General features: G+C 46.7%; 1 long non-coding RNA gene across 1 annotated transcript in view; it reads left to right on the top strand.

Moving 5' to 3' along the window:
• Positions 1-25492, top strand: part of LOC146830718 (uncharacterized) — a 210360-nt gene that overhangs the window by 38617 nt on the left and 146251 nt on the right. Inside the window, exons 2-3 of the long non-coding RNA XR_014961477.1 lie at positions 19157-19259; positions 19358-19462. This is a non-coding gene — a long non-coding RNA (uncharacterized LOC146830718). The remainder of the gene's footprint in view (positions 1-19156; positions 19260-19357; positions 19463-25492) is intronic.

Genomic DNA, 25492 nt, shown 5'->3' with positions numbered 1-25492 from the left:
TCCATATTTCATACATGAACTCTAAAAGTGTAGGGTTTTCAACAAATCAAAATATGCTTTATTTTATGGCACAATATGGAATCGGGATACAAATATGTATATTTTTCGATAAATAAATAAGGAGTGAAACATTTGTCCTATTATATTTATTTTAATGTATGGAGAAACACAATGGAGTAAGCATATTTCTGCATGTATTCTATATTGGTGTCTATGGCCCTTCAAGGTTCAAGACATATTGATTTTCATTATGCTTTTTGATTGATTTCACTTTCGTTTTCAGATGATAGAATTTTATGAGAATATTAGGAAGAGAAACTTCAAGAAATCGTAAGATAGTTCATACGATGTGCCTTAATCAATGCCAGGTCATTGGTAAAACATAAAATCGATTTTTCAGTTTTCCTAGAGACATATAAAACAGATAATATGTTTGTAACTGAGACGCGAGCAAATCTTACATCTGGTCCAGATAGACTCCATAGACGGATGGTGGGCTGGCCAAAATATTCGGCAATAACATGCTGGCCACTTTCCAACCAATGTCCTACCCTCACTGCGAAGCGCTTTGTTTTAGCATATAGGTTTCTAAAAAGCAATCCCTTAATGGATTATTATTGTTGCGCCCTCCTGGCCCTAGTAATAACCTCACCTAAGCGTTGAGCTTCTACTAGAATCCAGTATACTCTCCAACGATCTTACTGTGCTAGGAGATTTTAACTATCACCTAGAAGGCCAAACAGATAAAGACACTGAGGTATTACTGGAAACGCTGTCCAGCTTAGGCCTCACACAAGTAGTAGCAGGCTCAACTCACCTTGCAGGTCATACCCTAGACGGGATGTTTACTAATACACTTTTATAAATGGCATAAGCACTATACCTCTGATGGTGCAGAGCAGGAATATCGCTGCAAAAATATCGTGAGACATAAATATCGCCGCAAAAATATCGTGGAGAAGAAATATCGACCACAAAAATATCGTTGACAAGAATATCGACAGGTAAGAAATATCAATTACAAAAATATTGACGTTTTAAATATCGTTTACAAAAATATAGTTGACAAAAATATCGAATTATTAATCATGTTATGTATTTTAGTGTTTTTAATGAGAATTGTTTGTCATTCTATTATATGTTTTAAAATTTTACTAGTTATTAATTTATTTTAAGTTTAATCCTGTGTTTTTAGTTCTGGAGCAGGTTGTGGGTTTATAGGGGAATAGGGTGGGAAGTAATTTAATTATATAGATTTAAATAATTATATATAGTAGTTAATATTTTATTTTTGTATTGAATTTTGCGTTTTTAGTTCCGTAGCAAGTTGTGGGTTTATAGGGGAATAGCGTGGGAAGTAATTTAATTATATAAAATGTATTGAATAATTAATATGTATAATTGTGAATTTATAGAGTTAAATGTGTGAATTGATTAATTAATAATTGTTTGATAATTAGATGGTAATTAATTTCAATTAATCAATTAATAATTAATTCCGTTAATTGTTTAATTAATTGTAGGTGTGTGTTGTGGTGTTTATATGTGTAAATGGTGTGAAGGGTGGTAAGTAATTCATTTTTTATTGATTAATTATTGAATATTTTAAATTAATTTCCATTAATTAATTAGTAATTATTAATTCTAATTGTGTAATTAATTTTAGGTGTGTTGTGGATATTATAGTGTTAATGTGTAATTAATTATTTTTATTATCTTTGTTAATAATATATTTCAATTCAAATATTAATTATGTTAATATTGGAAATTACATTTAATAAAAATGTTAATGTTTTTGTTTTTAATTGTTGTGGGATCCAGCACTTTCGCTACTGTTGCACTCATTGGAGTGGGAATAGTAATTTTTACCCTTCCCCTATCCAGCGCTTTCCCTACTGTTGCACTGACTGGAGTGGGAATAGTAATTTTTACCCCTCCGCTATCCAGCGCTTTCCCTACTGTTGCACTCACTGGAGTGGGAACAGTAATTTTTACCCCTCCGCTATCCAGCGCTTTCCCTATTGTTGCACTCACTGGAGTGGGAATAGTAATTTTGACCCCTCTGCTATCCAGCGTTTTCCCTACTGTTGCACCCATTGGAGTGGGAACAGTAATTTTTACTCCTCCGCTATCCAGCGCTTTCCCTACTGTTGCACTCACTGGAGTGGGAATAGTAAATTATACCCTTCCGCTATCCAATGCTTTCCCTACTGTTGCACTCACTGGAGTGGGAATAGTAATTTTTACTCCTTTGCTATCCAGCGCTTTCCCTACTGTTGCACTCATTGGAGTGGGAATAGTCATTTTTACCCCTCCGCTATCCAGCGCTTTCCCTACTGTTGCACTCACTAGAGTGGGAATAGTAATTTATACCCCTCCGCTATCCAGGGCTTTCCCTACTGTTGCACTCACTGGAGTGGGAATAGTAATTTTTACCCCTTTGCTATCCAGCGCTTTCCCTACTGTTGCACTCACTGGAGTGGGAATAGTAATATTTACCCCCTCGCTATCCAACGTTTTTCACTACTATTGTGTTTATTTTGTTATTAAATGTATGTTTTATCCTTTTTTCAATAGTTTAATGTGTTAATTAAATATAGAATATGTTATTTTATTTTAAATTAATTATATATGTGTATATTCAGGTGTCGATTCCGATCCTGTAAAACCCGGGTACGAATGGTCGGACGGAGCGTTTTTTCCGTCCGACTCGTAACCGGGAAAAACACCTTACAAACTCGCAAGTACGATTCGCACAGAAACACCATTTCCATACGAGTCGTAAAAAACACCGACCGGCCCAAAAACACATACAAATCTGAATCTGGACGGCGCATACGCGACGTCCGGACGGAGTCAGGCAGCGTTCTGCGGACCAGCAAGTACGATTCGTGCCGACGTCACTCCGCACGCAGCAGTTTTTACGGGAGCCATAAACTGCCGGGAAATTGAGGATGACGCGAACAAGGAGTACCGGTACGCGACGGACAGCCATGGACCCCAACCTATGATTCATCCCGACCCTCATAGCCTACCACCTCGTGTACAGAAACCGACGCAGACGCCGCAGAAGGTCAGAACAACCCCCAGGGGAAAAGGGGGGGTGGGTGCAAGGGTCAAGAAACATAACCCACACCCCACAAAATACAAATACAACCTGCACAATAATTACCTCCATGGTCTGGCCACTACGGGGGGCGTGTCCACCAATCCCACGTCCCGCCACAACGGAAGTGGACGTGGACGCGTACCCGTCACCACCACAATGGTGGTACGGGACGTCCCCACGCCCCCCAGAGCGTGGGTACGGATCGTACCATGCCTACCCCTACGTCACACCAACAATGGCGGTATGGCCTGTACTCACATCCCAAAGGCAAGGGTACGGGCCGCACCCCCAAAGTTGCGGTGCCGTAGGGGTACGGGCCGTACCCAAGGCATCAGCACGTGGGTACGGCACATACCACGCCCACCCCTATGTCAAACCAACAATGGTGGCATGGTCGGTACCCATGTCCCAAAGGCATGGGTACGGGCCGCACCCCCAAAGTTGGGGTGCCGTAGGGGTACGGGCCGTACCCAGGGCATCAGCGCGTGGGTACAGCACATACCACGCCCACCCCTACGTCACACCAACAATGGCGGCACGGTCGGTACCCACGTCCCAAAGGCATGGGTACGGGCCGCACCCCCAAAGTTGGGGTGCCACAGAGGTACGGGCCGTACCCAGGACATCAGCGCGTGGGTACGGCTCGTACCATGACAGTGGACACATACATAGGGGTGGGTGCCCATCACTCCCAGCAGTGCCCAGACATATGAGGGGTGGGTGCAGAGGACTCCCAGCAGTGCCCAGACATATGAGGGGTGGGTGCCTATCACTCTCAGCAGTGGCCAGACATATGAGGGGTGGGTGCCTATCACTCCCAGCACTGCCCAGACATATGAGGGGTGGGTGCCTATCACTCCCAGCACTGCCCAGACATATGAGGGGTGGGTGTAGAGGACCCCCAGCAGTGGACAGAGCCATGGGGGTGTGTACATCACCCTCCGATGAGCCAAACTCCATGGTTGCATGAAGGCATACACAATGTGCGACAATGTTGAGAGTGCCATGACAACACATCACTGACTGCAGTGTCCCACTCCCATGAGGATGGATGTCCTTCCCCCACTGCATGACACACCACATGTGGGTGTGATGACAAATTACACATGCATACCCACCCCTGGCAGAGGCAGCACAGTACACACACTGAGATCATGCAACAAGACAGTATCCTCATGTCAAACACCACTAAAGTAAGAGAGCCTAAGGGAACACACACTGTCACCCACATACCAGGAATGATAGAAATGCACAGGTGCCGGGGCAGCCAACAAGTTGTAGCCTCCCATGGAAGGAAAAGGGTGGAGTACACACAGATACAATGCCCACAATTGTCAGTCAGGTGCCCAAATACCCTGCAGAATACGTAACACATGTGTGTGAGGCAGGGAGTACACACATGCATAGTGCGGAAAAGGGAAAATGTCCACATGAAGTCATGTCAATATACTCCATACACAAGTACAGTGTCCAGCAAGGATGCCACAAACGATGCAGGTGGAGACATTGCAGAGCATGCATGGCCAAAGTCGAAGGGATGTGTCACACACCGAGGAAATGTTGACACAGCTCAGCACAACAATTGGGAAACACCCTGGAGGGAAGATGTCAGGTGCCACAGAGGAAGGAACACACCTTGGGACAATGTCACCATGTAGTAAGAGCTAACATGACCTACGAATATATGCAGACACCTTGTGACGGCATGCAGATACCAGGGTCCACCCCATGAGCAGCACACTACAACATTTCCCAGACACCCAACACATTATCACCACCCCAACTCAGGGAGCAGCAGCACCAACAGCAATACCAGAAAAGCAATAGTGTGCAAACGAAAAACAAAAAAACACAATCAGCATTTCAAAGAAAAGTAGCTACAGTACACTCTTCACCAAGCCCATGGGCCACGTCAGATGCGAAGTCCTGGGGGGGGGACACGTCGGGACGCGTCTCCCCTAGCTTGCCTGCACAGTGCACTGTACCATATCATCAACAGAGTGGGGGGCATCATGTGGGGGGGAAGAAACAGGCACCGCAGGGAAAGGAGGGGCATGGGTAGGTGTCGTGGGTGCAGGGCGGACGACTCCACCACAGGGGGTGGGGCAGCGCCAAAGGAGGAGGTCAGTTTGGCGCTGCACACAGCAGCAAGCTCTTCCAGTGTCTCCCCTGCACCCGAAGGAACCACAGGCCCCAAGGAGGGGGGGGTCGGAGGGATGGGTCGCAGCGCAACTGGGGGAGGGTGTGGACGGGGGGGGGGAATCAACTACCCTGCCCGGGGAATCCCTCAAAAGCTTGCGGGGTGGTGTCACACTGGGGCAGGGGACGGACTGGCCATGAAGGACTCCCTGTCCGACTGTTGGGCAGGAGAGCCAAGGGGAGTGGGTTCGGAGGTAGTGGCTCATGAGGAGTGCAGACTCCTACTGTGACAGCGGGGCTGCTGTATTCCCCCCGACCCAGTGCCTGTGCCTTCTCCCCCCTGTGTGTGCGTGACAGGAGGTGTGCGCTTGGCCTCCCCTGGTGGTGTGCTGCCTGTGTCTGGTGTGGTGCGAGCATGGGGACGTCTGGGTGTGTATGGGACAGGCATGGGAGTGGGAATTGCGGATGGTGCCGGGGTAGGGTGGGGACGGAGCGCTGCAGGAGAGCCACTGCTGCCGTCAGTGACGAGTCCATGGACCTCAGCAACATCCGTTGGTCAGACATCGCTGATGACATGCCCTCCATGTACGACACCATCCGTGTCAGCAGTCTGGTGTGGCCATGGAGGACACGCAGGAGCCATGTCTGACCAACCTGCAACTGGCGCTGAATGTCCACAGACTCTGCATGTACGGCAGCAGGGGAGACAGGGGCAGGGGGTGCAGAGCCTGGCACGAAGGAGACATGTTTGGTGTACCACAAACTCCCCTCAGAACCCAGAACCCCTCATCCGCCTAGCTTAGTGTCCCATTCGTTAGCCGAGGATGAGCTCGGCGGTCCCAATGTATAGACAACCCAGAACAAGCGCATTACAATATTCTCACGAATGGTGGGAATCAGACATACCTGTAAGTCATTATTCTCAGATCAGTCCACAACAGGATATACACAGACACGGTAAAGTTGAAAGAGTTCATTCAATGAACCTCGCGTCCTAAGATGCAGTACTGTGGCTAACATAAGCAGACAAATGGTTAAGTTCAGAAGCATCATCAAAGTTGCAATATCATAGACAATGAAAGGAGCAATCATGAGTAAATGACAGTGGAAACAGCAATCTTCCTGTCGCCAGTAAACCAATAGTAGTATCATTCGACTAATGGAAGGTCTCTAGGCTTGAACGGGGGACCCCCCACCCTACAGATCAGCTCAGTGGTATCACATCACAGGATCATCTAGTCTCTTCTCCTGCGAAAGTTCCCCATCACAATGAAACTCAAACGTGCTGCACTACAATATGGCAAGCATTCGTCTATCAGGTATCTGCAGCTGCGTGCATGTTATGGCTAAATAGTGGGGCGATCAACCTGCACACAACAACATGCACCGTCTAGTCACCCAGAATGTTTGTGTACACAATGTACAGTACAAGCTCGCTGCTCACTGTGAAGGATGTCACACAACTGACAGTCCTCATGTGAAGCTAACTCGAGTAGGCATTTTTAAAATGATTACACGCAACTACAGTGTCACGTGCAAAAGCAGCAAAATTGGCAAGATGGCTCACTAACAACTAACGCGGTGGTGCCAACTTAGCATTGTACATAGGGAGATAGGAATCATGACTACACCCCCCCTTGTTCGTACCACTAACCACTAGGGGCGCTAAATCGAGAACGCAGAGTTCAAGTCTGATACAACGGAACCAAGGGCATGAACTGGAAGTCCATAGAAGGGAAGCGAAAAAGTCAGAAAAGAAATGTCAATGATGAACGATGTTTTAGGGAAATGAACCATGTAAAAGGGGAAAAACATAACATCAATGGATGCACCATGAAATGAGCAGGGCTAAAGTCAGTCCATCAAGGTATAGGCATAATAAGTCGCAACAGCTTCCAAGAGGAAATCATTCGAACGTTCCGCAAAATTTATCAGCCATCCAGTTCAGCAGGGGGAAAGAACACACGTGTTCCTCAACAATCGGGGCATCCAGCACCATTTGTGGACAACAGGTGGGGACATCAAGATAACTTCTGGATAAGAATTCAGTTGCAGCCGTACCGATGTCCCAATTCCCAATCCATGTGCTGCAGCACAGGCCATAATCCCGACGCCAGAGCAGTCCAACTCATGAGCCACTAAGGGGCTCATCAGTCGATCATAATCCGGGTCAGGAGACACCGAGTTACACAGGCACAAATCCAGAGCCCATTCGAATGGACAATCTAGGCAATGGAAGACAGGTTGCACGCAGGTAAAGAAGGGAAACTGGAAGGACAATCCATAGGCACTGCTTAAGGTCGCCAGCGGCAGAGTGCCGTAGAATTCAAGCATCTGTTTCCGAAGATGGAGCAGCCGGTGCATGCTGTCTTCTAACGCAAGTTGTGAAGCCACAGCGTAGTACGCAGATCAACAATAGCACCCTAGCCACGAGTGCGAGAAGCAAAGGGAGACCTCCGAAGACGCTACAACAAATCGAATGATGAAATGCGGGGATCACACCAAACAGAGTATGGAAGGAGGTCACGAGGCCAGAGCACACAATTCTGAAAAAAACATCCAGGCCACCTGTTGACGAGGCATGAAAGATAGTCTGAATCCGAGTCCCAAATATGTAGTGGGAGAGCAGTGTCCAAAAGCGCTTGCACCTCTGTGCGCGTGTGAGCTACGTGAAGGACAAATGTTTCTCGGTATAAAGTCAACACGACTTGTTTTTGAGACAATAGAGCCCTTATTCTGAACATCTGGTTGAACTCTGCTTTCAAAGTTGGAATGGAAGGCCAGATGGATACATCCAGCCAGCCATGCGGGGGTGGGAAAAGGACGTAATGACAGAAAACCACTCGTAGTGATACAGTCACGATGTGAGCAATTCCCGGAAGCATCCCACAGCAAGCTTCTTCATTGAACAGCACATAATTACCATTATCAAGCAGCGCACAAGACGGGGTCATGACTGGCACACGAATCCACCTCAGAATACAAATCATGAGCGTGCATATGACATGCACCATGCAATTGAATCTGCCTACACACCACAGAATGATCCGGAGTGGAAGTGCACCCTTCACCTTTTAAATACACCTCCTTGCCGCCTCTCACTCACCTGTTGTCGCCTAGCACAGGCACAAGGGACCCGAGCAAGTGGGAAGGCATGTGATGGGACTGGACAGGTCCTCCGCCTGACTCCCCTCGGCCTCCGTGCCACCTGCTGCGCCAGACTCCCCAGCACTGGTGGCCCCGGTGCTGGATCCCTCCCGCACATCCGTGCCAGTGTCTCCCTCGGTTTCCCCCGACGATGCTGTGGTCAAGGTGAAGAGACAGGAAATGATCAGACACCTGTAGACATATGACACATGAGTCCAAACTACATAGGACACAGCGCATAGCATGAACAGCAACATGAGTGACATCTACAATACCACAAACATATGTAGGCCCTGCACCACACAGTTGGTTTAGCCACCATGCCACTGTGAAACAATGGGGAGCATGACACAACAGCAAATTTACTTGATATCAATTGATACAGAGGAGCTACACTCTGTGGACAGTCAGGCACTGCATCACTGGCATGGCACAGTCACCTACACCCGCAACTGGCCCCTGATGCCAGGTACACGGATAATGACACCTGACATGTAACTACCGGCGTTGCATGATGTGACTATGTCATGTGTGTGTCAAGTGTTCCCATGAGCTTGCTGTAGTTGTTCCGTGACATGCATCTGCAGTTGCTGCATCCAACATGTGTGTGCGTGTGGATGGGCATGGCACACTATTACGCACACCAGGCCACGTGTGGAATCAGACGTAACGGGTGTATGCATGCATCGCACATGGCCTTGCGAGACAAGGACATATCTGCGTAGTCTCAATGTATGTGTGATCATTCCTAACATGTACCCCTTCATGGCAAGGTGTGTGGACTGTCCTATTTCAAGGACATGTGACCTGTGCCTCTGGTGTTCCGCAACCGGTCTGTATGATGAAACATCCTTCTCATGCACATATGTGGTTGTCTGTCACTCCTGTAATGCGTCTGCCTGTTCACTTACACTGGCCCACAGCTAGTTCCATGGCATGTCATGTTGACCTTGAGCACCCACGTGTGTAGCTGACTGTTGGCAGGGGTGTCACCTGGCTGGCATACGTGTCCTGGATGCATTGCACAGTACAGACTCTGTATGTAGCATATGTGTATTAGCTGTTGAACATGTGCTCAGTTCATTGACAGTGGTGTAGTGCTGTACTCAATCTTCGTTATTCCTTCCAAATTTCTGCAGGGCACCGCCTCTCCCCCGACCAATGCCAGACTTGGCTGCCATGAGGGAACGTGACTGTATACGCCGCTACCGCTTCTCCCAACCGCTGATTGACGACTTGACCACAAGGCTCGAACCACACCTCCAACCGCTACACAGGTATCCTACTGCACTGACAGCCAAGATGAAGGTGATGGCAGCCCTACATTTCTTTGCCACGGGTACGTTTCTATTGACCATAGCTGATGTAGGTGGCATGTCCCAGACCATGTTCAGCCGTGTCCTGCATGATGTGTTAGAGGCCATGTTGGTACACCTGGATGAATTCATATATTTCCCGACTCGTGAGCAGTTGACAGGTGTCAAGGGTGAGTTCTATGCCCTGGGAGGGATGCCCCACGTCATTGGGGCCATTGATGGGACACATGTGGCTTTGGTACCACCACACGCACAGGAGGTAGCCTTCCGTAACCGCAAACATTACCACTCCATCAATGCCCTTGTGGTATGTCTTGCTAACATGATGATATCCTATGTCTGTGCCCGTTTTCCAGGATCAGCACACGATGCCTACATCATGAGGCGTAGCAGGGTGCCTGAAATGATGCTGCAGCTGCGCAACGAACGTGCATGTCTTGTTGGTGGGTATACTCTGTTAGTCCTGTATTCAGCGGTATCTTCATATCTTACTGCTTCTCCTGACCCACTTCTGTCCATGATGTTTCCATGTAGGGGACGCTGGCTATCCCAACATGCCATGGCTGATGACGCCGCTCCGCAACCCCAGAACAGCCGCAGAACACCGGTACAACGACACCCATGGGCAGACGAGGCGCGTGATTGAGAGGACGTTTGGACTCCTGAAGAGCAGATTCCGGTGCCTCCACAAGACCGGCGGCGCACTCCCATATGCCCCGGTGAAGGTCTGCAAAATCTTCCTTGTGTGCTGTATGCTGCACAACATGGCAGTGGAGAAGGCCGTGCCACTCATCCTGGATCCGGATGAGCAGGATAATCCACCCGTGGAGGATGAGGGGCTCGGGCACGGGGCATGTGAGGATGAGGATGAGGATGAGGATGAGGACATCCGGAGTCAGCTTATCCGCAACTTCTTCTCATGATGGTGAGTCCCTGTGTCTGAGTGTGCACGCTTAGGGCCTTGTGTGGCATGTGTTGCAATGTGTGTGTCGAGCTGACTGTGTGCTAAGTGACTTGGAGGTGTGTTCTGATGTGTCATTCAAGTCATGATGTCATTCCCCAAATTTCAGCGGGTACACATATTTCATAATTAGCATGGTGACAACATAAATCCTGTAGAGTGCATGTACATGTCTGCGGATTACTAGCTCTTCGCTGACTTGTGTGTCTGTCCTCCCCAGCTTCCTGCGGCTGTCGTCTGCTCATGTCATCATTGCACTCCTGCTATTCCTCATGAGTATCGCAACGTGGGCTGGAGCAGAGTTACATGCACAGACATGGTGAAAAGTCATTTTGGATAAGGAGTGCAGCAAGGCGTTTTGTGGGTGGTACGTGCTTGTGATATGTGGGGACTGCTCCTGTGCATGTTGTGTTACCGTGCATACATGTCGATCCACCATGGGCCACCTGACGTGTTGCATGGCTCCCATGAATTGATAGTTACCCTTCCTGACAGTCATCTGTCTTGGATTGTGGATTCTGATGAAGGCATCAATGTGTGTATAACGTCCCTCAGGAACATACGGGATGCCAATAGTGGACATGGTGTGGGACATCCCCATATGAGGCTCAATGGGGAATTGTACACTCTCCGTGTGCAGCAAGGGGAGTGAGGCTCCACCCCTTCACTTGTGTGCCAGCTCAGTAGGATGTACCACTTCTGTGTGTTGCAGGGGGTGTCCAGTGTAGGTCACACATTGTCAGCCGAATGACCTGTGATACTGTTCCAATGGATGCAATTCCATTTGTGTGAGGCTGAGTAATAAAGGTGTTCGTCACACTCCAAGGTGCCTCGTCTCTGTCAATGCAGGTTTCTTGCCACTTGGCATGCGGCATCTCTGGCATACTTGCTGTCGATAATGCATAGGAGTCAATGTGTAGTCTAGCGACATGCATGCAGTTGCTCATGGATTAGGCTCTCTATTGGGCACGAAGTACATGGTCGTGTATGTTTTTTAGCAAGGTCGACCACACAATGGGCCATCACCAGCTGCTGAGGGTGTGTCTCCTGTGCGCAGGTCGCCCTTCAGTTTCCTGATCCGGTGTAATGGCTCTTTGGTGATTGTGCATGCATTGTCTCTGGGTGTGCCATGTGACACTGGACACTCCTTACTTTACACACGCGCCTGTTGCAGTTGTCCTTCTGACATCCTAGTCTTTGTGTGCAAAATGGGGCATTTTTCAGGGAGATGGCGCCTGCTGCTGCGGGCCCTGCACAAGCACCCAATGGCCACACACACGAGATGGTGTGCATCATGTTTGGCTCGCTCACATATGCCATGCTAGTCCACAGCATCTGTGTGCAACGCCCTCTGCATCATGCACATGATCCACAGATAGATCCACTCCAAGTTATGACAGACCATCCCCCAGGTCCATGACAACATCCGTCTCATATACTGGCCTGCCCTCTACGGTGCAAGTACATCCGCACTCCCAGGAACCTGGTCCACTTCCAGGGGGCATCTGCACACCTCAGCTTCTACACCCTGCGCCCCAGCCACCTCACCGTCCACCATAGATAGCTGCAATGGATCACTGTCTGCTGCAGGATGACCTCCACACTCCCCACCCACACTCAGGAGGCAGTCCACAACCCCGACCCCAAACCTACCTTGTGCGTCTGTCATCCTCGATCCCGTTGGGCCATCTCCGTGCATCCAACCTTGCCCTGGCCACCGTTCTTAACATCCACCGTACTCCAGCATACAGGACATTGTTCTCCCACCTGGCAACACATACCTGGGACTCCCTCCCCGGGTACCTCCACATGGGCCATGACCTCTATGCCTTGATGATGATCTCCCAAATAGGTGTGTCCACACAGTTTAGCAAGCCCTCCCTCAGCAGCCAGAGGCCATCACAGGTGAGTGTTGTGCTCAATGCCTACATTGAATGATACCTTGTGACCCATGTGTGTCCTGTACCAGACTCTGATCCCAGCGTATGGATGGTTGGAGTTAGTTCAACACTCAGGCATAGTTAGACATTTCCACACACATATGTCGTTGAATAATGCAAAATGACAGCAACATCTCATGTGCAGAACAATGTGAATTTATTTTTGGTGGGGTGAGTCTTTTGGTAGATGTGCCAAGGTGCTCTACCGGGGGAATAGAATCCAAAGTTCACAGGGGGAGATGGCATCCTTGTCAGTTGGAGTCATCAGAGTCCAGACCACAGTGTTGGTCATCATTGGTCAGACTGTGACCAGCAAGTCCATGTGGCAGAGAATGTCATTGGGTGAGGTGCTGCTGTTGCGCCAGAGGGCCAGGTGCCAAGCCAGGTGACCTGGGAGACGGTGATGGTCCGGTAACTCTCACGGTCTTTTACGTGGACGACCCACCTTCCTCCGGGGACCCTCAGATGCAGGGACGCTCCGTCAGACGAATCCTCCTCCTTGTTCCTCCCTGTGTCTGGTGCTGGTCTACGCCTGGTGGTACAGGGAGGGTTTGCCAGGCTTTGGGCGATCTGACGGAGTGATTGTCTCACGTCCCTGTGCACCGCCAGGAGCTCAGCCAGTCTTGCCTCCATCCGTCCTTGGTGTTGTTGATGACGGGCATGATGCTCGACCTGCAGGTTCTTGATCTCATCGAGGGTCCCCTGCATCCCGGAAAGTCTGGACACGACCTGGTCCATGCCTCTGGTGTCACGCCGGTATGAGTCCAGGATGTTGCGTATGTGTGTCATACCGGGGTCCTGAGCTGGCTGGTCAGGTTCGCGCCTCCGCCTGCCTCCACTCCCACCACCCCTGCCCACACGAGCCTGGCCTGCCGTTGTGGGCACATCGGGTCTCCGGGACCCCTGAGGGATGGCATTTGCAGGGTTGCAGGGTTGCCTGCCTCCTCCTGGGTGCCCGGAGAACCTTGTCCCTCCTGGTCAGACTGGCTGTGTTGTTCAGTGCGAGCAGGGCTCCTGGGTGTCTCCTGGGATGTGGCAGGAATGGGGTGGTGTTTGGCACAGATGTACCTGATGCAGGTGCTGCAGGGGCTTGTACACCAGAGGGGCCATGTTGGTCGGGGTCATCCACGGAGTGGTGAGAGTCGTCGCTGCCGGTGGGATCCTCTTCACGCGGTGCCTGGGACTGTCATTTTTCCCCCCAGTGTTGGGGGGAGATCGTCAACGTTGCCCTGTGTGTGAGATAGAGAGACAATGTTAATGCTGTTTCATGCTACATCCATGTTTCATACATATTCTATTTGACACAGTTCACCCAGGTAGTTGGATGTCCCTAGCATTCCTCTCAGTATCCACTTGGGGATGGGCATGTTGCGGGGGACCGATTGGGGTGTTCTCCTGAGTGTTTGACCTGTACATTGTCGGCTATGATGCTTATTTGGCTATGGATTGGTCTTTTTGTGTCACATGTCCATTGTGGGAGTGTGTAAATCCGTTGCCTGCCCCGGGGGTGTGTGCTTGTGTTAGGGGGGGGTTGTGACCGGGCCTGGTGTTGTGTGTAGTGTGAGTTGTCATTGGGTCTCCCAGGTGATGTGTGTGTCCCCTCATGGTGCATGCTGGCATGACAGTGAGTGTGAGTTCCTGTGCTAGATACCTGTGCTTGTGGAGTTGTTGTTTGAGTGAACAGTGGTCCCCGGAGGGCCTTGTGCTGCATACAGCGGGCCCAGTGTCATCTACCTTGTCAGTACTTTGCCAGTCCCTGTGCATTGTGCATGGGTATGTACCTATGCCATTTGGGCTGAGGACATTGTTGTCTGCGTCTCATTTTGACAATGTGTTGTGTGGGGCCCACCCTCCCAGCCTCCCGGACATCCAGTCTTGTGTTTGTGGTTGCTGTAGCCTTGGACATGGCCTTGCCTTGATTTGTGATGGGTGAATGGTGATGTTCGTGGCATGGGCGTGGTTTCTGGATGTGGTTGTGTGCGGTGAGTGCTTGGGGGTAGGTGCGTGCATTTGTTGTGGTTGGCAGGCGCGCAACACCCATTGGACTCACAGGGCTTCAGCCCCCCGGTCGTGTGTGGCAGGCAGGGATGAGACAGCTTCCCGGCGCACTCACAGCCGCAACCGAGCACTTCACAGGTCTTTAACAGGCCATTTGCGTGTTAATGAGGCCTCGCTGTTGTTTCACCCCTTTAACAGCCCCTGCAGCTCCACTCTGCCTATGGCTTACAAGATTCATCCCCCCACGAATTTTTTTCTTGGCCTCCCCCGAAATTTTGCTCTAGTTGCGCCTTTGGTGGTTGGGGTTTGGATGCCATTCCCCCCAAGTTACATGAGTTGTTTGTGTACTCACCAGGCTCTGCGACTCCTTCCACTCCTTGTAGTCCCACCGGCGGTAGCATGGCCATCACCTTCTCCTCCCAGGGATGGTAGTGTACGGATCTGCGGGGCGGCCCACCTCCAGTGATGTTGGTCTGGGCATGCTCTTCATTCATCTTCCTCTTGACCGCCCTGCGCAGATCGTACCACCTGGCTTGGCATTCATGCCTGGTCCTTCGGACGGGCGCAACAGCATTCACCTTGTCGACAATCCTCTGACACTTGGCAGATTTTGCAGCTATGCTGGTCTGTCTGACCAATGTTCCAAACAGCTGTGGCTCGACTCTGATGACTTCGTTGACAAGGAGCTCCAGCTCCGCCGTGGTGAACTTTGGATTCTTGTCTGTGGGCATGGTGTGGGGTGTGGGTGTGGGTGTGGATGGTTGTGTGTGTGTGTGTGAATGTGAAGAGGGGGATGTTTGTGGAGGTGGTTGTGTGAAGGTGTGTGAGTGAAGGTGTGGCGAAGGTATGAGTTGTGTGGGGTTGTTTGTCCGTGGGGTGTGGCAGCAGTGGGTCTGTTGCAAAGGCTCATGGGGTGTGTGTGTGGGCCTTTTTTATTGGTCCATTTTTGGGTGTGGCTGTGTTTGAATTTTGGTGGGTGTGTTATAAGTGGTGGTTGTGATTTTGGGCCTCTGTTTGCCTGTTTGGATGTGCCAGGTCAGTCTTTGAGATGTATTTTGTCATGTCGACGTGTTTTGTGTTGTTGTGCGAGTCGGATTGGCCCTCCTTGTGCTGTTTTACAGTGTCCAGGTTCTGTAAGAGTATTTTTCGCGTAGGTACGATCCGTACATACGCGATGCTGGGTGAGGGGGCTGGGGTACGGTGTTGGTGTGCGGCGCGTACATGCGGTGCAGGGGATGGGTGCCTACATGCGGTGGGGGGGGGCTGGGGGTACAGTGCGTACATGCGGTGCAGGGCTTCGGTGCGTACATGCGGTGGGGGGCTGGGGGTACAGTGCGTAGATACGGTGGGGGGCTGGGGGAACGGTGCGTATATGCGGTGGTACGGGGCGTACATGGGGGGTACGGTGCGTACATGGGGGCGGTACGGCACGTACAGTTGCGGGGCTGGGGTACAGTGCGGACAGGGTGGTGTACAGTGCTGGCATATTTGGGGGTGGGGGAGGCTGTACGGCTCGTACACGGGCATGAGTTTACCCGTGTACATGTGTGCTACTGCGTTGGCTCCGTACGGGCCTTTTTACGTGCGATTGTGTATTCGGACGGGCGGTCGGGATCGTACTTGCGCGCTTGGACTTGTGTTTTACGATTTGTAAGTGAAACTGTCCGGATCACTTTCGTACACTTTTCCCGACGATATTCGGACGTGGACACTTTCCGACGCGCGCTCGTAGACTTTTCCCAACACTATTCGTAGTTATTTTTCACGTCCCAATCGTACTTGCCAGTTTGTACGGTACTTGTGCGACTCGTACGTAAAAAAATACGGATGCGGGTCGTACGCAAATTATTTTTAACGGATCGGAATCGGCACCTTAATGTTTATATAATTTAAAAAATTTAAAAATTAAATAAAGATAATAGTTAATAAAATGTATTTAAGCAAATATATGTTTATGTACACATTTTTTGTGTTATATTTATTAAATTAAGTTTATTTTTATAATTAGTTAAAATATATTACATTTAAATAGTTTTGTTAATAATATTAATATTATTTAGTACATTTTATTTAAATTATGTAATTTTTTTAAGTCAATATTTTTTACATCTATATTTTTACAACGATATTTTTGTGTCGATATTATTGTACTTACCTGTTTAGGTATAGGGAGTCGATATTTTTGTAATCGATATTTTTACATCAATATTTTTTTCATCTATATTTTTAACATCGATATTTTAACATGGAACCACCGCTGATGTGGTCAGACCACACTGCTGTGATGCTTGATATAAAGTTTTACATCGTAGGCTCCCAGGCAAGGGCTTTTATAACCTGCAAACATCACGTGCGTGTCGCAAAATACAATCTGACCAATTAAATCAGATTTTAACTCCCTTGCAGCCTCCGAGGATACAGTATTTAGAAAAAGCAATAGCAAACTACTCTAATTGGCTTAGATAAGCTGTAACTACTTTCGCTCCCACCGATGTATCTCAGCCCAAGGGAAATAATCCATCGGCCCCGTAGTTCACAGACAAACCTAGGTCTCAAAAACAATGTTGCAGAAGGCAGGGACTTAAACTGCAACAAATTCAGTAAAATAACTTTTTTTAACTGTGACTAAATTGACCACCACCCCTAGTACTAATTTAGCAGTAAGTAGCCAATTGTTTTGCAACACTCCTGCTAACGTTTTCCAAAACAAAGTGGAAGAGGTATACAACAGGTTCTCTTCAAGGAAGATACTCTCTCCGGAGGGAAATGTGTCTTCCTCCATCCACCCAAAGAATTAAACTTTTTGGGAATTTACTGCTCTTACAATTGGGCAGGTGACAGTGCTTATCAAATCTACTAAATTGGGCTCGCCACTTGCCCACCAGTGGTAGCTAAATTAGCACCTGAAATCATTGCTTCCAATCTCGCAGTCATTTTTAATCAAATGTTTAAGACAGGCTACTTTCCCATTCAAAGGAAGATAGCTTCAGCTCTCCCACTGATAAAAAAATAACAATCCCAATCCAACTGACCCCAATAGCTATTGTGCAATATTGTGTCTTCCACTAACAGCTAAGATAGTGGAGAAGACCACGAACCAACAACTGCCCACATTCATTCAAAATAATAAGCTTCTGGATTCAAAAGAAGGCTTCTATACTGAGACGGCCTTGATCATGGAAACAGAAAAGATTAGGGCACCATTAGATCAGGGAGAGGAGAGCAGCCCTCATCCTATTCAATCTATCAGCAGCATTCGATACGGTCAACCACAAACTGTTGTTAGATCGACTCCACAACATTAGAAATAGAGGGGCTGCACTCGCCCTCCTAAGATCATTCCTTCTTGGACAAGAACAATCAGTGGCACTTAACAAATTCATTTAGATTAGGGGTAATCTAGGAGATATACTGAACCTACGAGAATGTAAATGGATACATTTATTAGACACAGTCAATAGAGGTCTGAACGAATAGGAAGAAACCAACAGACAACTGTCCCTGCTAAACACTGGATAGAGGATGTGGGTATTCACTTTAACTCTGTCCTGGTTCAGATTTTGTTGTGCACGCAACATCTGTTTTGAATTAATTCCATAGTTGACCACTAGTTCTGTTTAGACCTATGCAGCATCTCTTATGATCTATGTCACCTTATTCCTAATATGCCAATATGTAAAATGAAAAATATTATGCTATGTTACTCCACATTATCTTCTTTTACCTTATGGATTTACACCCATCGGTTTCTCCCTTCATGCATTTACCTTGTCCCAATATCGGCAAGGACGTTGGTCTGCCCCGACCCATACAATTACATTGCTGATCTTTTTCGGGCAATTGTTAATATATATATGTATATGTAACATTATGCCTCACATATATCTGTTTAGAGATAAGTCCTATGTAATCCGCTATGCTAGTCTGTTCTGACGCTTGTTGCAATTTTGTATGATTTACGAGGAATGGAATTTTGTACCCAAAACTCGTTTTCTCAGAATATTGTGTTTTATACCTAGTATCTTTTAGCAATGTTTTCGTTAAGTGACAATGTACACCAGTCCTATAACATCTTACACTGTTGCGCTTCGTGACACAGACAATACCTCGTTATACCAAACCTCATGCTGCTTTGACACGGCACGATTCAGCCTGCACTTGTATGGCCGCTGTAACACAGTTTCGCTCATTTATGAGCCATCGTGGACTTCCGTCAGCTGTTAGTACCACACCCCATCTCATGACGTCCACTGACGCCGTTCACAGCTTGCAGCCAGCGACTGCATTGCTAGCTCTCACAGCGCGTGCACGTTGACGTGCCGATCTCTATTTAGTCAATCTCTCCTCCTTCCTCCTCATCGCTGTACGTCAGTTCTGACAAATGGGGCAGGTACGTTTTGAGATGATTTAGCTGGGCTCTGGCATATTCCTTGTAATGCTAAGCCTTTGCCACTATACCGAGTCACAATAGCGATTCGACTTATTCAAGCCCTTTGTCCTTTTAATTTTTAATTGAATATATTTTCAATTTTGTTTATATTTCCAGAACCGATTCAATCGTCCCCCTTTTGAATGAAACTTTGGCCTTTCGAATAACACGTTAGCAGCCAAGGGATTAATTTCTACTCTAGGATCCTTGCCATTGCGGGGTGAGTACCTTGTTTTTCTTTCTTCACCTTTAAATATTGCATTTTGCAGATTTCCAAGTACTAGCCAGTATCTTTACCCAGGTTATGTTTAATTTCAGTAACCTTTCTGACAATTGATCTGATCTGGACTTCAGCAATGCTGTTTGAGGCCACCTTATGAATGCCATAAGGGTGATTTGGACACTCACAAGAATCCTATTTAGGTGAGTTTTCTCACCTTGGGTTTTAAAATAAGTTTAGTATGTATATACATTTCTGGCTAATAGGTATGCCTTATCCTTCCAGCATATCTTGGGGCTGGAGCCTTGTGGACTCCTACAGTTAAAAATAAAAGAGTTCTCGGCCCTCAGGAGCCGGCTGGTCTAGTATACTTGGCCGATCACCAGTATCTGACTTATGTGGTTTTGGTCAGTTATTCCCTTGTTATGAGTACCCTAAACAGACACTCCTTAGAATAAGGAACTGATTTTTTCTCCCTCATTTCATTTATTGTACAGGTTGCTTCTTACCCTGTCCCAATGAAAACCCCCCCATTGAGGAGTTTGCTTGGCCTACTTCCCACTTGGGGTCTAAACGTTGACACATACCTATTACCTATACTGGAAATATGTTTCTTATATTCTGTTCCAAGCCACAAATTGTTAATGAAGATATTGTATATCAGTATTATAAGCAAATTCCGGATAGGCGTTCTTCATAACGAATATCTATATATTGATTTTACCTACAATCTCTGTCTTTCACTTGATCTATACCACAAGCACTCTTTTCCAGTCACTTTCCTATTTACTCTGGAGCAACTTATTATATTGTCTTAAAAAGAGAATATATTGATGTTGAAATGATACAACTCAACAGTTTGTGAACCATTTTGAGTGTCCATTCTACATACATTCTTGACACTATTTATGTTGAAAAAATCCCGTTGGGACCAATTGATTTCTGTACTAATTATTGTAATTGGCCATGTTTTAATATAGTAAGCAATGTTCAATACTTTCAAAATGCCAAGGTATGTGATATGATGCGAGTTGAATCATAATGTCATGTCACACAATGCTTCAGCCATCTTGAAAGCAGAGAATAAATTGCTGGCAACATAATGGATTGGCTGTCCACAAGAGTAAGATTACTCTTGTGGCTGCCATTACAGGATGCAGGCCCTGGTTCCGGTGTCCTAAAGTAACAAGCATTGGCATAGCCAATAGGTCTCGCCTTTGGGATCGAATAAGTGTTTAGCCATGCAACAGTTAATGTTGTTGCACCGAGGATATTGTGCTGGATACCGAAGCACTTATAAGGTCCGGAAGGCGAGACCTATTGGCCATGCCAATGCTTGTTCCCTTTCTGATCGCTCATTTTTCTGTCCTCCGTTTTGAATTTTTCTGCTAGTTTCTTCCCCTCATTTCCTCAAGACCTCGCACCCCAGTGCCCATATATGCCCAGGGGTGACAGTGCCACGCTCTACAAATGCTGATTTATTAGACATGTAAAGTTATGCCCCTGATTCCATTTTGTGGCCAGGAACAACGTACATTTAAAAATAAAGTTGCATGTGAAATACTGCTTTAATTTAATGATTACATTAAAACTATTTTTTTAATTTAATTTGAAACAAAATACTGCTCGAATTTTAGATGCATGGAATAAAGCAATGTACAAGCATCTTTAAAAAAAAAAAGTTCCTTTGGTCACAAACATGATGTTAGTCTGGTTGTGCCTAAGGTGGCAAGCGAGGTTTCTCCTGTGTATGTAGATCCAATGGAGCCTTCAAGGCTGCATCTCTGGCCACCACGTCGTGCAGGATGATAGCACAATGCTGGGCAGCAAAAGGCAGGCATCGTGGTTCTCAGTGGGCAGGCTAACACTGCTCATGCTGGCCGACATCAGGCACCTCACCCCATCCCAGATGGGCTCAAATAGCTAGTATGAGCAGTTGGTTCCTATGGACGCACAAACAAGAGGACTTAAAAGGACTAAAAACACAAGCATTGGCATAGCCAACAGGTCTCGCCTTTGGGACCTTATAAGTGTTTAGTTATCCAGCACAATATCCTTGGTGCAACAACATCAACTGTTGCATGGCTAAACACTTATGAGGTCCCAAAGGCGAGACCTATTGGCTATGCCAATGCTTGTTTGGGATGTGTGCCAGGCCCTTTCCATGCTTTCATACCGAGCTTCCACTTGTCGAAGTTATCACTTTGTAATCAGACTTTTGCTTTGAACAGACAGTCTCCAAGGTAGACTGTCTAATAATTTATCTCTTTCCCTTAACTTACAAATAAATTAATTTGTGCTAGTTCATTACTCAACTATATTTTAATTATGGACAATTCTCTTATGTTAAAACCTCTCACAATTGCAATATTCACTAACTACTTCTTACCTTCTGCAATACTTCCTAATTTTGAATACACTTGTATGGTTTTTACTTTGAATTTTGACTTCAAAGGTTTTCTTTATCTGCACTAAGGCTCCCTTCCTTTGGGACTCACAATGCCCCGATTAGGCTTTTCTTTTGAACACCTCCATGAGTGGGGACCATAAACAAGGCAACAGCTACTTAACTGTCGCCCGGACAGAAATCCAAGCATATTCCTTTTACAAACTGGTCTGTGTGCATTGGAACATTTGAACTGTATCTGAACGTTTTTGATTTCTATCTTAGTTTTAACTTACCACACTCTCTTTTTAAAGTACACATTTTAAAACTAACTGATTTTTTTTTGCATTTGCACTTTACTTACTGCACTGTTCTTCTTTAATTGACAGATCTTATTGCACTAGCACTAGGTAATGATTTTAATTAATCTAACAATAAAGGTTGACTATGACTGCGTAGGCCATTGAATTTATTGGTGTAAAGCTTTCACAGACATGCTTTTCAAGTGTGCTGCAAAACTGGGGGGAAATATAATAAATAAATGCAGTGTAAAATGCAGGAGATATATCTTAAAAAGGTTAATCTGCATCATGCTTATTTACAAAAGCACAAAATGCACCCTGGAACCTTATATATATATATATATATATATATATATATATATATATATATATATACACTAATTATTATTAGAACTTTTAAAGGCTGCTGGGGAGTTGGGGAGTGACGAGGCAGGGGATATGGTTAGGGTCCTTGTAGCCATGGTTCAGGGCATACACATTTGAAACATTTTAGCATACGTGACATTTCATACTGGTGCACGTTTAACATTGCTAGATCGGGCTCAAATAAAATTTAAAAAATAAAATAAAACAAGATGCTAATAATCACTGTCGTTGAAAGCCCTAAATTTGGTTTTGTTTTACAACACACCATTGCCTTATTCCAAGGACTGACCTGTGATTATTAGTCTTACAAACAAAGGCAAATGTATCAGAACCCACGTTTATCTCACTAGATCCGAATGTTTCGTTTTACAGTGACTTGAGTCATGCCTTTACTAGAAGTCAAACTATTTTCAAATAGCTTGTTTGCTTTCATATCTTTCTTGCTCAAAAATTGTTTGTGCCACATATTTTATCCTGCACTAGTTATCTGGAAATCGTTTTGGAATTTTAACGCATTGCCCCCGTTTAAGGGCAGCTTACATGCTTATAGCATATCTTGTTAGGGCAGGAACAAATATGACTACCTTACCCACACCCTGAAGGAACTCCATGGCCTCTCCTTGTCAGTCGGCATTACCCACAGCACCAGCTCAGCTGGCATCCCTGCCTACTTGGATGACAAGCTCACCCCCGCTGGTGGCTCTCAGCACTCTGGTACCTAAGACACCTTCAGATTGGAGATATAAGTGCAAGAAAAGAAAATAAAAAAGTAAAGGGCCTTCTTCTATACACCAAGGTCCAGGAACGATATCCCCATGTCCATCAAGACAACCTCAACCCTCCTCCAATTTTGAAAACAGCTGCATACAAACAGAGTATACATACATAGCACTGCACTAACCTGGAAACAATTTGTTAACGTTTGCATAAAGACAACAATTTTGGACAGACGCGGACCTCACTTTTCCATGTACTGTGACAAACACAATGTATTTCCATTTAACAGAACTTTAAAAGACATGCAATTATTGTATTACTGTTATTAATGTTATCGTTTTACTGATACCTGACCCAGGAAAGTTGCTTCTTGCAAAGTCGCATGAAAGATGCCAGAGGATTAATGGCCAATGGATGATACTTCTGTGAGGATGTCACATCATACGCAAATTAGAGGGACCTTGCACTAACTGCTGTCACCTTTGTGCACTTAAGTAGCACTGCTTCTCTCGTCCTACTCGTGCACTTGAGATTCTCATATTTGTATTAGTTGAGTTGCAAATTATCCATTGGCACTCCGGATATACGTTTCGGGGTTACCTCCAGGATTCTTGACAAGCAGCAGGGCCCGTTTCATTCCACTGTACCTGAAGGAGGGAATGTGGAAATCTTTGCTTGGCAACTACGTAAGCGATTCGGAAACGGTAAATAAGTAAAGCAAAACAATATTTAAAAAAAATGAACATTGTTAACAGCACAACGTAAAATTAACATTTCAAACCAAATTCTTCAAAGGCGTGGGGGAAAGGGTGACACGGTAAAACGGGATGACAGCCTGCATTCGACAAATATATTGTGGACAAGAGAGGGAACAATATGAAACCAGCACAAGAGCACGCCTCGCGTGGCAGCAGGGGGAGGGGGCCTGTGGGAGCGAGCAGCAAGGCGCGATGATTGCGACCATATGGCTCCACTATATGGCGCCGCTCACTCCCGCAAGGGAATCTCCATACGTGCACGTGTTGCCATTGGAAGCAATGCAACACGTGCACGTTTTTGCCCTCAAAGCTGTGCCGACGGCTAAAGGTCTTTCTTATGCAGCGCATGCACGCTGCGTAAGCGAGACCTAAAAAACGGGAAAGGCCCCATAAGGGGGTTGGGTGAGCACAACCTGATTACCAGTCGCTAGTAGGGGAGTCTCAATGGACCCCCTAAATAATAACACATACTTTTGTGGCCGCCATTACAGGATGCAGGGCACGGTTCTGGTGTTCTAAAGTAAACAAAGGAAAGGGCACATAAGAGGGTTGGGTGAGCACAACCTGACCACCAGCCGTTAGTAGGGAACTCTCAATGGACCCCCCAAACTAATAAAAAGAAAAATGCGTCCATATGCGGTACTCCTAAGGCTATTTTTTAAGGTTGCAGACTCAACACACACACACTAACACACACATACACACACACATTCACTTAACTTAGTAGTCGGCTGTCTTGACAACTAAGCTACAGACTTGATACACCTGAGATGGTGCTACCAGTGTACAGCCATAATATCTAAACTGTGTACTGCGGGTGCTCTCTTTGGTTTATGGAATCTCTGGCCAATTTTAAGTGTCGAGACTGTGGCCCAATGACTAGTCTATCTACTACCAAAACTTTAAGGAGGGTGTGTAAAATGAACTACATGTTATTGATATATAGATGGCCCTGTCTGTGTAAGCACCAAGTCTGTGGCCCTATTCGTAACCGCATTTACCTAGCAAGGACGCCTGTACTTCTTTTACATTTAACATTTTTAATACAATTTTAAGATCCTGATTAGCTACCAACTCAGATAGCCTTTCCCAACAAGAATACCTGGCAATACCTGGCTGAAGCACTATGTGCTGAGAAGCAGATTAGCAAGCCACTGCTTGCTTTTCGATGGATTTAGGCCCAGATCTCTGTACTGGGGTGAATGGTTGATATTCTGTCTATCAATTGTTCTTTTTGCTTTTGTCACCCCGAGTGGGATGGGTATGCTCAGACCTGGGTCCCCTGCTCTCCATGCCACTGGAGTTAAGCTATCCTGGCTGATGAGGGTTGAAACCCTGAAACCAGTCCTAGGACGCTTGTTTCCCGGTCCAGGGAGAACCTGGCCTGGCAGTTCAGGCTGGACTGTTCCCATAGAGTCAAGACTGATTTGCATATGGCTGAGTTTAAACTGGAATGGCATGGGGAGCAAATCACAATAGATTTAGGCCCAGATCTCTGTACTGGGGTGAATGGTTGACATTGTTCAACATTCTGTCCATCAATTGTTCTTTTTGCATTTTCTTTTAGCAAGGCACAGTCAGGAGAGGGAGACATTCCATGAACATTAGCTGCATCCGCACAGGAGGAAGAAGATGTACAGTGCTTTGAGGATGAAAGAGAGACAAAATCTGGCTTTAGGGATTTGTTTTACCCAGCAAGAGGGC

This window comes from Triturus cristatus, chromosome 5_1 (genome assembly GCF_964204655.1).
Source record: "Triturus cristatus chromosome 5_1, aTriCri1.1, whole genome shotgun sequence".
NCBI classification, from domain to species: Eukaryota; Metazoa; Chordata; class Amphibia; order Caudata; family Salamandridae; genus Triturus; species Triturus cristatus.
Note: the sequence above shows the minus strand (reverse complement) of the source record. Positions and strands in the feature narration are given on the sequence as shown.